The sequence below is a fragment of the Hyaena hyaena genome, unplaced genomic scaffold (assembly GCF_003009895.1).
Source record: "Hyaena hyaena isolate Hyena2069 unplaced genomic scaffold, ASM300989v1 scaffold_464, whole genome shotgun sequence".
Lineage (NCBI taxonomy): Eukaryota > Metazoa > Chordata > Mammalia > Carnivora > Hyaenidae > Hyaena > Hyaena hyaena.
The window spans coordinates 432006-450565 of record NW_024081096.1 but is presented as its reverse complement, the minus strand read 5'-3'; the positions used below and the strand labels follow the sequence as shown (position 1 = coordinate 450565).

The 18560-nt window shown below is 40.7% G+C and overlaps 1 protein-coding gene across 1 annotated transcript in view; it reads right to left on the bottom strand.

Annotated features, from left to right (window-relative positions):
• ARHGAP10 (Rho GTPase activating protein 10) overlaps nt 1-18560 on the bottom strand; it is a 321883-nt gene that overhangs the window by 210751 nt on the left and 92572 nt on the right. The gene's annotated exons all lie outside the window — the stretch shown is intronic.

Genomic DNA, 18560 nt, shown 5'->3' with positions numbered 1-18560 from the left:
TTTTAAATTAGAGAAAAAATAATGTGACTTAAAAAAGTAACGGGTTCTGAATTTAACCAAAAGCTCCTCTGCAATGTTCCATTAGGTAAGGATTTCTCCCAAAGAGACCAATCACACCATGAGACAGGGAATCCTCAAAAAACGACTATGCTTACTCGAGATGCCTGGAGTTCGAACTCTCTTCCCCAGGCCACAAATTAGGTTCTACTTGCTCCCACCCTGAGAATTTATCACTTAAATATCAAGGAGCCGGGGCAACAGAGAACCACAGGAAAGAATTAAGAGCAGCAACTAATCAGGGGAAAGGGGTCACTTTCAAAATACTGCATTCATTTTATCCTCCCTACATTGTTGACCATGTGACTTGCTACAATGGCAAACGCGAAAGTCTTTTGTCCTAAAGAACAGAGCAGGGACAAAGCACAGGCCAGGAATCCCAGTTACTCAAAACAATATGGAATGCCTCCAGCAGATATGAGAGGTCTGCCATACATTTTTTTTTTTAATGTTTTATTTATTTCAAGGAGACAGAGAGAGAGACAACGTGAGTAGGGGAGGGTCAGAGAGAGAGGGAGTCACAGACTGAAACAGGCTCCAGGCTCTGAGCCGGCAGTCAGCACAGAGCCCGACGCGGGGCTCGAACCCACGAACCGCGAGATCATGACCCAAGCGAAAGTCGGACGCTTAACCAACTGAGCCACCCAGGCGCCCCCTGCCATACATTTTTAAAGGGATCCATCTGACACACAACACCTCACAATAATTTAAGGCATGTTCCCATCACCATCAGTGTCACTGCCTAGCCTACTCTTGCTCCTGAACAAACCTACATATAAGTATATATACAAATACATCCTCTGGGGTAGCTGGCCCACTCAAGGAAGAAGCCAGCAGGACAGTGCTGACACTGGGGCTAATAACTGCTCAAGTTCATAGAAGACAGGAGCAGATTCAAAATCATGGAAGTCTGAGCCCAACCTTAAAGGACATATAGTGCTGCAAATAAAGTATCAAATGGGGACTTCCCCGTTCCAAGCAGTCATCCCAATAAACTGTATTTCGTGAAACAAATACTTACTGAGCATTCAGTGCCAGGTGCTGGAGACACAACTATGAACAAAGTAAGTATAGTCCCTGCCCTCCTTCACTTACTGTCTACCACGGGAGACAGGATACATATGTGAACACATAAGAAAACATGTAGCTGCAAATTCTAGTAATCCTTCCAATGGTGAAAAGTAGAACTAAGGTGAGGAATTTGGTAAGGAATTTATAAGGAAAAAACTACACAAAGAGAGCTCCAACAAAGAAATTACATTTAAGTGCAGATCTGAAAGATGAGAAGGAATTAGGGGTGCAGAGAGCAAGGGAAATTGTTTCCAGCCTGAAACCAGCAGAGGTAAAGGCTTAAGGTGAGAAATTTGTGTATTACAAGAAATAGCAAAAGGCCAGTGTGGCTGGGGGCATAAAGAACAAAGTAACAGGGGCGCCTGGGTGGCTTAGTCAGTTAAGCGTCCAACTTTCACTTAGGTCATGATCTCGCGGTTCGTGGGTTCGAGCCCAGCGTCGGGCTCTGTGCTGCCTGCCAGCTCGGAGCCTGGAGCCTGTTTCAGTCTGTGACTCCCTCTCTCTCTGACCCTCCCCTGCTCACGCTGTCTGTCTCTCTCTCTCTCTCTCTCTCTCTCCTAGAAATAAATAAAAAACATTTAAAAAAAAAAAAAAAAGAACAAAGTAACAAATGGAAAAAGAGGACTGGAGGCAGGGACCAGAACGTGCAAGACCTTGCAAGCCCAGGGAACGAGTTCTTTCATTTTGGGTATGAGATAAGCCACAGAAGGTTTTTAAGCAGGGCACTAAGATAATGATTATTTAGATCTTTTAAAGATCACTCCGGATTCTCTGAGAAAAAGAGATTAGAGATGAGGAAAAGTGGAAGGAGAAAAACTTGCCAAGAGGCTTCTAGAATGGTACATGTAAGAGAGGATGGGGGGCTGGAATAAGGTCATGATAATAAAAAGAGAGTTTTCAGAGATATCTGCAGGTAGAATCAAAATAATTCACGATGGACTGAATGTGGGAAAGGTGGACGTTTCCAGGGTCACTCCCAGATTTCTGGCATGAGCAACCAAAGAGCAGAAATACTATTTATTGAAATAGGAAAATTTTGAGGAAAAGCTGCTAGGAGCAAGCACTAAGGGATTATGTTAAATCTAAGATGGTAGGAGACACCCAAAAAATAGTAAAACATCTAAATGCTCATGAGAAAAATCCTGAAAGGATAGTTCCAAATCTCTGATGTGGGAGATGAGATGGTGCCCATGCATGGGTGCTGACCTGTCACAGGAGGAGGGATCCTTCCCTCCTGCACGTGTAATAACAAGTAAGGAGAACTCAAGTACTGTATCAATACAAATGAGCATGCAGATTTCACAAAGAGAGGCTGGGGAGCTACTACCTGATGGTTATTTTTTCCATGAAATACAAGGCAAGATCACTTACAAGAGAGGGTGAGCATGGGGAAAAGTTTGAATGGAGAGGAGTATGAAAGAAACAATCATTATAAACCATGAGCAGAGCACTTCCTGGAGAAACATGAACATTCCCAAGCTGGAATTCTTCAGGCCTTTTGAAATAACTGTGCAGGAGTTTGGGAAGGCATCCATCCACCTTGTGCGATTTTCTCTAGCAATGCAGGGAGTGGGTGAGCAGTTAGGTTTATCCCAGGTAAGAGTACTTCCAGGACATGTGAACATATGAGCATAGTACTGAGGTGGTGTGCACAGTACAGACAAGCTGCACAGGCAAGGAAGGTGACTGGGTAGGAGGCTTCTGGAAGGGGATAAAGCAGACCTGATACTGAAACAGGGCATAGGAGTTCTCCAGGCAAAGAGTAAGGGTAAAGGGGAGAGGAAAACAGCAATCTCAGGGCATACACCTGCAAGCAATTCAGGGTCACTAACGTAGCTGAAAAGCAGCAGAGCAGGCTGAAGAAATCCAATGGGTCCCCTAAGCCATCAGAATGGGACCTAGGAAATGCTCAGTAAACACTAGATACAGACATTAATAACACAGATACATAAAGGTCTTTTAAAATGCAAGCCCTAAAACTGTAAACTGTGGCATAAACACGGTCCTTTACAAAAGCACCAGGGCCACACAGATTACATATGAGCAATTTTACGTCATTAAATGTGTCCTTCACTTGGATAATGAATTTGATGTAATATCCGTCTGACTCCCAAGGTCTCACACTAGTGCAGGAAAAGAATACGAGAGATTTCTACCTTACTGTTTGCAAGTTAACAAGCAAATTTCCAGAATAAAGAAAAGAGTAGTTGTGATATCACGATGTCCAACTCTTTCATAAAATTTTGATTAAAAATATTTTTAATTTAAAATTCATTATCATTATTTTCTTTTAAAATCTGGTTATGTAACATCCAAACTGAGCCTTAAGCATTTTTTCTATTCAAAAACAAAATAACAAAGTAGCTACTAAACAACGTTTCAGTAGGGCAATGGTGGTTGAGCAAGGAGGATTGTTTTCTTCTTTCTCTCAAAATAGACTACAGACTCCATGGAATCTCTCAGTTCCTGTTATAAATTTCACAGAAGTATTATATAATATTTGTTAGGAATAAGTGTTACTGAAATGTTCTAATGCCAAAACATGACTCTTCTTCCCCAGACACAAATGAATACCAAATCAAGGACTGCCCCTAAAACCCTAAAGGAAATTTCTGGTGGTACCAGTTCCCCAATTTGAAAGAGACAGCTGAAGTAATAATACGGAGAAAAGCTTTAAAATACTAATACGTTAGAAATCAGGTAATTTAAAGACAGAAAGGAAAAGCAAATAGGGAATATGATTTTATACTCCACATATAAGATTATGTAACCGTATTACTCCCCGTAAAATACTTGAACTAGCCACAATAAGAAATCAGAAAAGGCTTTGATTCATAAGCCTTGGAAAGGGTTTTGGATAGTCTTCCTTAGAAACAGAATGCATCTACATGAACATAAAATGTATTGATTTACCAGTTGCTTTCACCTTAGGGCCAACTTATGATATAAAAGGCTCAGTAGTAAATACTTTAGGCTTTCCAGTCATACAGCCTCGGTTGCAACTACTCAACTCTTCCATTGTGGCCCAAAAGCAGTCATAAACAGTATATAAGTAAATGAGCATAGCTGTATTCCAGCAGAAATGTTTTTACAATTAATTACAGGAGGCGACGTGGGCTTGGGCCACGGCTGGCTGAACCCTGCCTCAGAGAATCATCTTGAGTATATCCCAAGATGTTATACTTACTCTTATCTGATTGCATTTTTCTTTTCTTTCCTTTTCTTTTTTTTCTTTTCTTTTCTTTTCAAGTAGGCTTCACTCCCAGTGCAGAGCCCAATACAGGACTTGAATTCACAAACCTGAGATCAAGATCTGAGCAAGGATCAGGAGTGGAACTTTTAATAAACTGAACCACCCAGGCATCCCTGGGTGTGTGTGTTTTTTTTTTTTTTTTATATACATTTACCATATTTGCAGGGAAACAGAATCTGGGAGGAAAGTTTGAATGCTGGATGAGAGAATCAAAGTTCAAATAGTTTTCCAGCTGAAAAGAGGGATTTAAAAGTGAAGATATAGATTTGCCTGGGATAAGTAATTCAGAGGGTTTCAGCACTGAAAACCAACTGTGCAAGAGTAAAAAAAAAAAAAAAAAAAAAAAAAAAAAAAACTATCTTAACAGTTTATGTGAATTTAATAGAGGACTTTAATAAGGGCTTTAGTCCCTAAAAATGAGTTAACTGAATGTTCAGCATGAGTCAAGAGTCATAAGTTGCCCTAGAAAAGAATGAACTCATACATCGGCTATGTTCAAACCAAACAAGCCAATCATTCAACGGTGTCCTGTGAGATCAGAACCTATCTCAACAGTATGGATACTGCATTTCAAGAAAGACATTTTCTAACTGGGGTGAAGCAGGAATGTGCCCAGAATGTTAAAACAGTGTAGGAGGAACAAGAAAACCAGAGGCATTCAATAGAATTGGAGAGGAAGAGAATATTTAGAGGGAACAGAAAAGCTGCCTATACATATTTAAACAGGTGCTATATGAAAGAAGAAAAAAATCATTCTGATCTGCTTAAAGAAGATAAAACCAGGTCTAATGAGGAAAAGCTGTAGAGCATATTTGAGGTTCACTCTCAAGAGAAGCTCAGTAAGACCTGCATGGACCCAGCAGAGTCTGACCTCTAGCTCCTTTCACATCAACAAGTACAATCTAGATGGCCAATCCCCAGGGACGCTCTATCACAGAGGCCTGCATGAGGAAAAGGTGGCCTAGGAGACCTCTGGGGTCTCCTGCAGCTCTACGATTCTACATGAGGTAGGAGAAGCAGAAATGCAAGCCACATTTCAATGTTGAATGGCAAATCACAGAATCCATTAAAACTTGACAATTCAGGGGCGCCTGGGTGGCTTAGTTGGTTAAGCGTCCAACATTCGCTTAGGTCATGATCTCGCGGTTCGTGGGTTCGAGCCCCGTGTCGGGCTCTGTGCTGACTGCCAGCTCAGAGCCTGAAGCCTGTTTCAGAGTCTGTGACTCCCTCTCTCTGACCCTCCCCTGCTCACACTGTCTCTCTCTCTCCTAGAAATAAATAAAACATTAAAAAAAACTTGAAAAAAAAACTTGACAATTCAAAGTAGAAGAACAAGTTTCTTTTATAACAGTCTAGGGAATTAAAATTTCTTCAACTAGTCAGATCTGAAATCCCTTTTGTTACACATCTGAATGTGAGAACTTCAATGTCTAACAAGAAAAGAGAAGGTAAGGTGGTATCTGAGCCTGCCCCCAAAGTTCAAGCAGTAGCTGAGAAATCTGTTGGCAATGACAGCTACCAAGCCGAGAATCAGATGCTACTCTGAGGAGGAACCTCTGTTGCTATTTTAGGGTTCCCCATTTGAGATCAAAGGCTAAGTTCTGATGTTCTAATTCTGAAGAGAATGGGCCTTGGGGCTAGAAACCCATATTCAACGAAAAGGCAAAACTACAATCTAGGAGATCTTTAATAAAAATTATTTAAAGCCTTAATCTAAATAATACAGTGAATATGTCAGTGTAAGTACTAAACCTCGCCCTTCTAATCACTTAGTACTAACAAGGATAGACTGAGTCTAATGAAACAGAAGGAGTTATGTCTGTTCCCCATGGCCCTTGTTATTTTAAGCCTGGATTCCAAGTGTTCTTGACCCCAGAGGAATGCATAATCTGAAAGCAAAGGAGAATTTCCACTATTTTCTCCCATGACCTTCCAGATACTTCCCATTTCATTAGACTAAAGGAAAAACTCTACTTTCCAACCCCATTATCAAGAATAAAAGAAAAGAAACCATACATCACCGACATGTTTCTGATTTTTTCTTGAAACAGAACCTCAGGATCTAACTCTCTATTTATAATATTGTGTGTGTGTGTGTGTGTGTGTGTGTATCTGAATATATGAAATATTTTTCCCAAAACTGTCACAGGGACTTAACTCTATATAAGAATTCTCACAGAGTCTCCTTAAGGAGTGTGCTTTCCATTATTTTGATCAACAAGGGACTGTTTGAAGAATCTTAGCCTGAAACAGCCCCCATCACACCTAGTTTCAGATGCTTGAAATTCACAAAGAGTTCTGGGTCACAAAAACAAGAGGAAGCTAAGAAATTTAAGAGATTTAGCTACTCTGGAGAAAACCTCAAATTTAAGTGTTTGGTGTTTTTGTAAAGATCACTTTAAAAAGGCGAGTGGTTAATATTAAGGCTTGAAAATATTAAGTCTTGTATTATAAAATCTGTAAAAGATACTGTCCAAATATTCCTCACATAGATACCTGCAGCTTAAGATAAAACATCCAAAGAAAGCAGCAAGAGATTTTTCAAAGGTGCCGTATCAGAAAGAACTCAGACGGATGTGCCATGACATACTCTGGGAAGTGTGCCGACAAATTCAGAATGTGTCGGTGATAAACATACTAATGTAAAAGTGGTCAAGACTTGGAATAACTTTTTTTTATGAAATAAGCAGGGGAAATTTTTCTGAAGTATATATTAATCGTTTGATTTTAAGACATAGCCACATATTTAAGCCACTAAATAATGAAAGTAGGCATGTGATTATCTACTAGATATACATATGCATACCTACAAGCATGTACATTCAAGCCATCCAAAAACATTTTTGTTTCATCTTCCTGGGAAAATGGTGTTGCCACACAGTCATGCATCAACATTATATGTAGTGGATCTCTGTCCTTTTGGGATACACACCACTTGAAACACCTTCCTATGCTGGAGAATTCTCCTACCAAATGAGGCACTGCAGCCCCACATCCACTATGAAAGCTGGAAATGACAGATGCTTGCTCTCCCGGCTGTCTTGTAGTGAGGTAGCAGGACCTGGCCAGACTGCCAATAATCAGACCCTGCTGGCCCAGATTCTGATTTGGAAGCCAGTGCTTCCAGAAACTGGTGACCAGAGATTCTAGTGGGTAGCAGCAACTCGTTTCCAGAAGTAGAAGTACTACCACCCCTACCAGGGGCAGCAGTATTATTGTTGCATGCTCTTGCTGTCTACACCCCATAGCAAGGACGGTGGCTGTCTTCTCCAAACTCAGCTCCGCAGTGCAACTCTGGGCATCTTTCTCAGTTCTCAGAACCATAAGAAGATACCTCAAGCTACCAAATAGTCTTTAAGCAAATTCCCTTTCTGTTCAAACCTTACAATTGAGAATCTAGACTAAAAGAGGACTAACATTTGTTTCAATTTTTTTCAATTTCAGAACTGTAAGAAATCTTGTGAAAATGTTTTCATTTTCCATCTCAATTCCTAAAGATTTTTCTCTTGATTGAACCAAATCGTTTTTGATTAATGAGATTATTCCCCATCCACTCATCCTTTGCTACCTCTCTTTTTCTCTTTCTAGCCAGTCTCTCCCCTGGACTGTGTGTTCCCTCATCAACCCAGAACTCAAGCTATAATAGGAAATTTAAATGCATAATAAAGTCCTTCCATTTTTTGAATAGCTAAAACAGTAACAGAAAGAAGTCGGAAGACTCTGATGCTGAGAAAAAACATTTCATTGGTTTGCTAAAAGAGCCTGGCCATAGTGACACATAAGAGGCCAACATTCTCTCATTTGGGGTCAGTCCCAACCAGTTCTGTTTTTACACCATAGAAGAAATAATTCTCTTTTGTTACCTGAATATTCTCAGCTTTAAAGAAGGAATAATTCTTGCTCACTCTACCTAATTAACACAAGCAAAAGAAAAGAGGGGGAAAAAAAAAAAAAGAAAGGGAATGCCACACTAGAAGCAATTTTAACTTCCAAATAAATCCCTGGATGTTATTTTATTTGTGAACATAGCTCAAGCTAAGCTAATCCTTCTGGAAGAGAAAATTAATGTAAAAAGAAAATTAAATTTTAGACTGCTGATACCTAAAACTTACCAGCTAAGAACTGGTAAGAATCTTAATAAACCCACGTACCAAGGTCTAACTGGAGCATAGCTACAGAGGTGCTGTAAATTAATTCTACACAGTTTAAAACTACCTGAAAATTAAAAGCCAATTAATATAAAATGATTCCTTAAACATGTGATTCTTTTAAACCACAACAGTCCAATTTAACAGCCTGGAAATTATAATTTGTAAAATATATATTCCAAATTCACCAGATCAGTCACCATATTTTTGTTTTCTTCTGAAAGTCCAAGAAAAAGTCACCAGTGAGACTTTTTGTCAACTCTCGACCCTAAACTCTCAACAGAACCTTAATAAAACAAGAGGATATGAGCTGAAGTTCTGACACTTTCTGCTCTCTGGCTTAATTCCCTGAATATCTTGTCATAAACTGGCTCTCAAAAAACAAAAAACAAACAAAAAAGACAAGCCACTGAATCACAAAAAACTTAAGCTTCCCTTAATGTCTATTTTCTACAAATATATTAGTGTTTAATTGAAGGGGGGAAAAAAAAGAAAGTTTGCATCAGTTTGGAAGGCCTTTCATTCAAGGTTGTAATTTTACTCCAATTATTTAAATCCAGTAAACTCAACCAGTAAAGATTTTTTTTTTTTTAATTCTTAGGAACAACTAAGAATCTTCAAACAAACATTAGGTACATTAGGAATGCCTTAACTGCACCCTCCTGCACTGTTGGTGGGAATGTAAACTGGTACAGCCCCTCTGGAAAACAGTGTGGAGGTTCCTCAGGAAACTAACAATAGAACTCCCTTATGACCCAGCAATAGCACTGCTAGGAATTTACCCAAGGGATACAGAAATGCTGAGGCATAGGAGCACATGTACCCCAATGTTCATAGCAGCACTCTCCACAATAGCTAAAACATGGAAAGAGCCTAAGTGTCCATCAACAGATGAATGGATCAAGAAGATGTGGTTTATCTATACCATGGAATACTACATGGCAATGAGAAACAATGAAATCTGGCCATGTGTAGCAACATGGATGGACCTTGAGGGTGTTATGCTGAGCGAAATAAGTCAGGCAGAGAAGGACAAATACCATATGTTTGCACGTATAGGAGGATTAGGAGGAACTTGAGGGAGGACCAAGGGGGAGAAGAAGGGCGGAAATGGTGGGGGAAAGGGAGAGAGGCAAACCATGAGAGACTCTTGAATGCTGACAAAAACTGAGGACTGATGGATGTGGGGGGGAGGGGGGGATGGGCATGAAGGAGGGCACTTTGGGGATGAGCACTGAGTGTTATGTAGAAACTAATTTGACAATAAACTATTTGTAAAAAAAAAAAAAAAAAAAAGGAATGCCTTAACTTAATAAGGACATGCAGAATTTAACCTTTATGGGGCGCCTGGGTGGCTCAGTCAGTTGAGCGTCCGACTTCGGCTCAGGTCATGACCTCGCGGTTCGTGGGTTCGAGCCCCGCATCGGGCTCTTTGCTGACAGCTAGCTCGGAGCCTGGAGCCTGTTTCAGATTCTGTGCCTCCCTCTCTCTCTGATCCTCCCCTGCTCATGCTGTCTCTATCTCTCTCTCAAAAATAAATAAAATGTTTTAAAAAAAAAGAATTTAACCTTTATCTTCTTTCCCTCTGTGCATGACAGACAGTAAAGATCTAGTTTCTATGTTTGTTTGTTTTTTAAATACTTGGGCAGAACATTGTGAGAAGGAGTAAAACACCAAAAAGTGAGTGAGAGAGCCTGACAGAGAGCTGCAAAAGTATCATGAGAGAATTTGAAATTATATTTTTTAGCTTTAAATGAGAAAAAAAATTAATTTCTGAAGTGAATGGTATGTTAGTGGCATAGCTGGAAATGGAACCTCATGAATCAGGCAATAAATTGTTGAATCAAGAAAACATTAGACAGGTGCCTGGGTTGTGTAGTCAGTTAAGCTTCCAACTCCTGATATCAGCTCAGGTAATGACCTCACGGTTTGTGGGTTCGAGCCCCACATCGGGTTCTGTCTCTCCTTCTCTCTGCCCCTCTCCTGCTTGTGCATTCGCTTGTGCTCACTCGCGCTCTCTCTCGCACGTGCTCTCTCTCTCTCTCTCAAAATAAACATAACAAAAGAAAACGTGAGAGAGAGAAAGGGGGGCATGCGGATCTGTTCAGCAAAGAACACCTACACATTTGATCAATGGCAAAGACCCTGATCTCCAGCCCTTCTGTGTCTGGGCTACCTGAGTGGCTGAGAAAAGGAGGGTATGAGACAGAATGGCTCTCATTCTCCACTAAGCAGCTCAGCACCTCATCCTGACAAGGGCCTAATTCCTCACTAGCATCCTCAGGTGCTAAAACACTGCCCAGCTCCTAGGGCACCTGGGTGGCTCAGTCAGTCTCCGACATTGGCTCGGATCATGATATCACTTTCATGAGTTCAATCCCCACATGGGGCTCTGTGCTAACAGCTCAGAACCTGAAGCCTGCTTTAGATTCTGTCTCCCTCCTTCTGCCCCTCCCTAGCTTGCTCACTCGCTCTCAAAAAATAAGCATTAAAAAAAAAAACACTGCTCAGCTCCTAACAGACATTCAAAGATACTTGATTTATGAATGAAGTAGGATTCTTGTACACATTTAGATAATGTAAAGAATAGAGTCTCTATATAAATTCCACACTCCCTGCTGGTGGCAACAACGGTAACCATGAACACCCGTGCTGAGTCTCCTATACACATTAGCTTCATTTAAAAGTCTGTTTCTGTGTTACACCAGGTCCTCTAAGAACCGGACACCACAACAAGATTAGAAATGCCTGAGATTTTCTAGGGGGCCACGTCTGTGAGAAAATGGGGAAGGGAACCAGGGAGAGAGTGATGCAGATCTCACCCCAGCAAAGGAGACAGGGAGGGAAGGAAGGCTGGAAGGTTGGGTGGACACGTGTTAGACTGCAGTGCAGTTCGAGGGAAAGTTCAGCAAGGCCATCGGGGACTCCTTGAGCCAAGGCTGCTGTCAGAGGACTCCAGAGTCCCCAGCAATGCGCTACTTTCGTACCCCTGCTGTCTCGGTCACTGGCTGGGGGCAGACTGTAGAAGGCATGGCCTTCACTCTAACACAGCAATGGACCCACATAGCAACAACTGGGCCCAATGGTCCTTACACTCCCTGCAGCAGGCAATGTGAGAGGTGCCTGTCTGCCACTGCTTCCAAAGTCCATGTTCTTCCCACTACACAGTCATGGCCACTAGTCTACCCTCGACTTCTAGTAATGTCCACCACCGTTAAAGTTCTGTACTTCATTCAATCTAACATGTCACTAAGATGACAACACTCTACTTTTCTATATAGTATTATGGAAAAACTATGGAAATTTTATTTAAACTTTTCCATTTTCAAAAATTCGCTTTGACAGATTTATATCATCTATCCCCCTTGTGCATACAGAAACAGAACACAAAATATATTTAAGACATTTCTAAAACTTCTTCAGAGTCCAGCTCTCTTGAATCACTTTTCATCTCAGTCACTATTGTCTAGTTTTGCCCACACATTGTTTTTACTTTGTGCCATCAAGAATACCAGAGGATGCCTTATCTCTTTAAGGGGTACTCCACTACAACCCAGGATTTTCTTCCAGGATGATGGCACCCACTTTCTAGGTATTTCCTGATGCTAGCACTTCTTTGACCTAACCAGAAGACCTCAATGGCAGGTCTTCAAACCACTACCAGGAATCAAATTTCTTCCTCAAGAGGCCAACTGGGCCACTTTTTGTTGATTGAAATGCTGGGCTACTGTTGTCTAAACAGTCAGGAGAAATAACAACAGAGGCACCTGGGTGGCTCAGTCGGTTAAGTGTCCAGCTCTTGGTTTTGGCTCAGGTCACGATCTCATGGCTTTGTGGATTCAAGCCCCACGTTGGGCTCAGCTTGATGGTATGGAGCCTGCTTAGATTCTCTCTCTCCCTCTCTCACTGCTCCTCCCCCAACTTGCACTGTCTGTCTCTCCCACAAATAAACTTAAAAAAAATTTTTACATTTCTTTAAGACTGCTGCCTGATAGACAGCAAATATAAGGATACATTTGCATTTCCTCCCATGTTCAAAGGTGGAGGGAAGGCTGGTAAATCTTACAAGGAGCTACAGGCAAAGAATAATGTCACTAGGATACCAAGAGATAGGAAGATAGGAGAAAGATTCTCTTTTCATCATTGTCACCAACTTATGTTCTGAAATGACATGAAGCAAATCACTTTATTTCAGTGAGTTCCAGTTTTTTTTGGTTTTTTGTTTTGTTTTGTTTTGTTTTTTGGTCAATAAAATGGTTAAAAGTTTCCCCTAAGTTCTCTCTCAGCTCTTTGTTTTAGAAGCCAAGGCCATACCTTTAAGTACTTCATGACTGGATGTGACAAAAATATTTTCCTCATAAAACTGCAGCCTCAGCTGAACTTAATTCTCACTATTGGAACCATTCCTCTAGATAAGACCATGAAATGAGTGGGCTGGTCACATTCTGATGTCTGTGGTGGTGTGTGTGTGCATGTGCGTGCATGCGTGTGTGTGTGTGTGTGTGTGTGTGTGTGTGTGTGTGTGTGTGTGTGGCAGGGGTGGGTTGAGGAGTCCTTGTCTACTCTTTGCTCTTTCACGTCAGTAATAATGGGTTTATCAGAAAAACAGATTCCTCAGAAGCGGAGAACAAGCTCAAGAATATGAAATATAGGAAACATAAGTTTCAATAGGGAAGTAGAATCTGACAACGACAAGGCTTCAAGACCACAGATGACTATGAGTCATGAAGAGAGGACACGGAGTCATGAGCAAGGCCTCCCACGTAATGGGGTCCACCAAGGAGACCAATCCTCTTGACTAAATCATCCTCACTCATTTTAGAATTCTGATTTCTTTGAGTCAGTTCTGACTATAACCTCTACAGAGCTCTAGGCGAGTAAAACTCTAACTTTCAAAATGTATATTCCTAGGAAGCACGTTTCACAATGACATCTGTATCTGATTGAATTATGATGAGTTTACAAGGGTAAAAAATGGATTTATATGAGCAAAACAGTGTTGTCAAATTGTAAGGGTCAGTTCCAAGGAGAAAAATTCTTTATAAAGTTAGGTCACTGACAACTTTTAAACTAAACTGAGAAATGTTCTCACAAATAAGTTCAAGATGGATTTTTTCCCCATCTGAATATGCCTTCCAATAGAACCTTGCGCGCACACACACACAAATGTCACTTAAACTGTAAAATAAATGATTATAATCAGTTTGATATACCATGTAAAATGCAATATTTATAGCAAGATGAAACTGAAGGCACCCAATGGCATGGAATGACTTAGGTGCTCACCACATTACAAGAACTCATAAGTAATGCTATGCACAAATTAAACAACACCAAAATTCCTTAGAGCAGAAACCTATTAAAATCAAAAACTAGATACAGTTCAAAATCCGTTGAAAATGACAGATAAAATCTTAGGTTTTTAAAGTCTATTTTAATATCCTGGTAAACAAAGTCATCAAGAAGCAATTCATAGGGGTGCCTGGGTGGCTTAGTCGATTAAGCATCTGACTTTCACTTAGGTCATGATCTCGCAGTTCGTGGGTTCGAGCCCCGCGTCGGGCTCTGTGCTGACTGCCAGCTCAGAGCCTGGAGCCTATTTCAGAGTCTGCATCTCCCTCTCTCTCTGACCCTCCTCTGCTCATTCTGTCTCTCTCTCTATCCCCTAGAAATAAATAAAAATATTTAAAATATATATATAAAAAAAAAAGAAGCAATTCATAACGTTTCCAACTTTCAGACAGCTCTAGCTCCAAGGTTAGGAACGCCAGCTGAGATTTCACTGGCACCCTAGGCCAGTGGTTCCAATTTAAGCATGCTTCACAATAACCTGGAGGGTTTATTAAAACACAGACTGATGGGCTGCACCCCAGAGTTTCTGACTCAGTGGGTTTAGGGTGGGATCCGAGAGCATATCTAGCACGGTTCCGCGTGATATTGATGCTGCTGGATCAGAGACCTAGCTTTGAGAACCACTATCCTGTGGTGCTAAGGAAAAAACAGCATGAAAATTTCTCCCAAATGTAAAAGATATCTAGTTCACTTTAACCAACATACATCATTTTAACAGTATCAGGAAATACTTCTGAAAGGGGAAAAAAAAGGAAGTCTGGAGCAAAAAGCAGTATTAAAAACTCCAAAAAGATCTAGAAATCACCTAAGATACTTGACACGGTGGAAGACGAAGAAGGGGCGAAGCAAACTGGCATAATCTCAGGGCAAATCACCCAGCAAGGGTTCCCTATCCCAGTGTCTTCACAAGAGTGAAATCTGTGGTGGAGAAAAGCATGGGGAGGAGGGAGGAGGAGGAGAAGAGGGAGAAGAAGAGGGAGGAGGAGAAGGAAGAGGAGAAGAGGAGGAAAAGAAGGGGGAGGGCAAGGAGGAGGAGGAGGAAGGGGAGGGGAGGAAAAGGAGGAGGGGGGAGGGGTTCTCAAAAGTGTAAAGAGTTTATAAAATAATTAAAATAAGTTTGATATACCATATAAAATATTTTTATAGTCAGATGAAATTTTATAAAGGCACAATCTGCCAGTTGCTTAAATACCTTAGGGACTCATCACATTTAAAGAACTCGGAAGTAACGCTAAACACAAATTAAGTAACATTAAAATTCTGAACAGAACAGGGTCATCTTGCTCAAGTAGGGAAAAGGATGCAGCTGGTGGACAAGATGTCTCTTCACTCTGTTTGGCAGCCCAGTCAGCCCCACCCTCTCTGAAAGAAAGGGAGGTGCCTTTTGTGCACTATCTGGCAAGCTATGGTTCTCTCTCAAGGCACCCCACCCCCTCTTCCCTGAAGCCTTCTTCAACCTCTGGGCCTCACGCAACTGCCTTGATTTCCCAAGATCCTGAGAAACTAAGCAGTTGCGTTCAGGAAAAGGACCAAAAAGAAAAAAAAGTTATGATAAAAGAACACATGTAGCGAGGTAAATCCAATTTGAAGGGCTTGTAAAAGAACATCAACGCTGCAGCACTATTTTAAAAGCCCTGAAATTCTTGGACAGCTGCCCACCTCAGATCAGTACGCCATGTCCTGCCATGGCAGACAGAACATCTCCAGAATTCTGGCAGTGAAACAGCACACAGTACTTTCCTCGGAGAACACGCACAGAAGTGAGCTCAGCAATTCTGGCCACAAACAGGATGCAGCTCCCAAGTCAAGTTACTCAATTTCACAGTCAAGGCTGGCAAAGTGATCAATAAAAAGTACTCATTTGAAAACACTCTCCCGAAAAAAGTCAATATTGGCCTTTTAAAGGGCATGACCCATTCATTCACAGAAATTTTGTGCAGGAGCTGAGGGGAAACACTCTGCCTTCCTGACCAGTCTTCTTTCCGGTTCCCTCCCCAGCAATTGGCGTTAATAGCCATGGAGCTCAACACTGGTGGGAAATACAAACAGATACCACCTTCTTCCCCAAATTCTATCTGTGTGCCCCACTGGGAAGACACTAGTGCTTCACTTCTATCTTTCCTTACTTGGAAAACCCCTATTCATCTGTCATCTAAGGTCTGAAAGGACATCTCCAACATGCCTTCCCTGAATTCCCCAATAACTCTGTTACCACAGAGCATGCTTTGTGTGATCTCTCCCAATGGACGGTGAACAACACAAAGATAGGAACTATGCCTTTATCTTTATGGCACTTGGCACTGTGTAAGGCACACACAGTATTTGTGGAACTATTTATATCTAAGCCTATTGAGGTATACAGATTAGTCATGTGTGTATATATATATACCTGATGGCTCACAACCAACAAAGAAGAACTTGTTCCTTATTGTTGAGCTTCCAGTCTGATGACTTTATTCCTAAAACCCAACATCCTATTTTAACATTTATTTAAGAAATGGAAAGCTTTTAAAAGAGTTTTTTTTTTTTTACACTGGACCTTGCTTTCTAAAACACAGATCAAAATGCTTTTTCACATTTTAATGACTCAGTCTTAATTATGAACATCTAATATTATAGTGCAACATTTAATTCAGGATTTCAGAAAACATTCACTGTTTTTGGTTTTTTGATGGTTTTTTTTTTTGAACATTTATTTATTTTTGAGAGAGAGAGACAGAGTGTGAGCAGAGGAGGGGCAGGGAGAGAGGAAGACACAGAATTCAAAGCAGGCTCCAGACCCCACACTGTCAGCACAGAGCCTGACGTGGGGCTCGAACTCACAAACTGTGAGATCATGAGCTAAGCCAAAACCAAGTGTCAGATACTTAACCAACTGAGTCACACAGGTGCCTTAACAATAACTGTTTTTAAAGATCAAGTGACCATTAAGATTTTATTAAAATCTTAGGACCAATTTTAGAATAGTTCTACCTCTATGTCATAGCTGTCATTTTGCATTCCTTTTTTTTAATATATAGCTTTTTGTTGCTGATGTGTAATAATTATAAGTAAAACAGGAGTTTTTAAAATCTTCCAGAAGGCATGGACTTCCATTTTAGCTACTTAAAGGCCTTCCTCATCTCTATGACATGTGTTGGGGAGGTATGAACTTGTTAAACCGCACAAAGGCCCTCCTCTGTGTCTCTGCTCCACTAACTCCAGCTCAAATACAACTTTTTCCACAAAGTCCTTCCTGATAAGCACACACTTCACTGCTACCTACTCCACGAAACCCCACCCATCCTTGTGTTATCACAGGAGAATAGACTTTTTTAAGTTTATTTATTTTGAGAGAGAGAGTGTGCACAAACGAGCGGGGGGGGGGGGGGGGGGGGGGGGGAGCGGGGGGGGGGGGGGGAGGGGGGGGGAGAGAGAGAGAGAGAGAGAGAGAGAGAGAGAGAGAGAGAGAGAGAACATTGTCAGCATGGAGCCCAACTTGGGGCTCAAACTCACAAACTGTGAGATCATGACCTGAACAGGATTCAAGAGTCAGATGCTTAACTGTCTGAGCCACCCATGTGCCCCAGCAGAATATATTTTAATTCACTTTTTACCAGTTATTCTTCAAGGCCACACTGAGCACTTCCTAGGGGAGGTATCTTTTCTTATTCAAAAGTTTAAGGCTAATGTTCAGTAAGGCATCAAAATTTTATTTTTTGTTTCTTTTTTCACTAAGTGTTCAAAGCCATTTAAAACTAAACAAAGGTAGGGGCACCTGGGTGGCTCAATTTGTTAAGCGTCCAACTCTTCGTTTCGGCTCAGGTCATGATCTCATGGTTTGTGAGTTCGAGCTCCACAATGCGCTCCATGCTGAAAGTGCAAAGCCTGCTTGAGATTCTCTCACTCTCTCTCACAGAAGTAAATAAATAAACTTTAAAAAAAACTTAAAAATAAAAAAAGTTAGCTGTGATTCCACGCAATTTTCACGGTTAAAAAAAAAATGAGACCCCCTGATAATCAAGATTAGACAGAAATACCCAAAGACCATCAGTATAGGTTAAATACTAAATGTTTTCATTTTTATCATTAATTTTTTTATTATAACTCATTGGTAACTCAGGAAGTAGTATTATTTTAAAGGTCTTTTAAAGCTAATAGAAAAGTATCAGGAATTCTTATCAAGGGAAAAAAGGAAGAAAAACCTACGGACTAAAAGAGACTTAGAAACTTATCTATCAAATGCAATGTGTTTGGATCCAGATTCAATCAAACCAACTGCTATGGGGGAGGGGGGACGGAATTTAAATAAATATCAGAGAAATTTGAATATAGCCTAATTCCTTATAATATTAAGAAATGATAATTTGCTTGTCTTTAGGTGTGTCAAGGATACTGTAGATCAAGAAGAGAGTGACCTTCCAGAGCTCTGTAGTAGGATATTTATGGATGAAACAATATGATCATGGGCTTTGTGTCAAACTAATTGTGGGGGATGGGAGTGGGGAGTGAGAAGTATAGGAGAAACAAGATTTGCTGTGTGGCAATGGTTAGTGAAGCTGGATACTGAGTACATGTAGTTTAATTATATTTTTCTCTCTACATTTTGTACATGCTCAAACTTTTCCAAAATAAAAAGCTTAAAAAAAAAAAAAAGGCATTAAGTGTCCTTTAAATTCTATGGTTGGTCATAGCTGCTC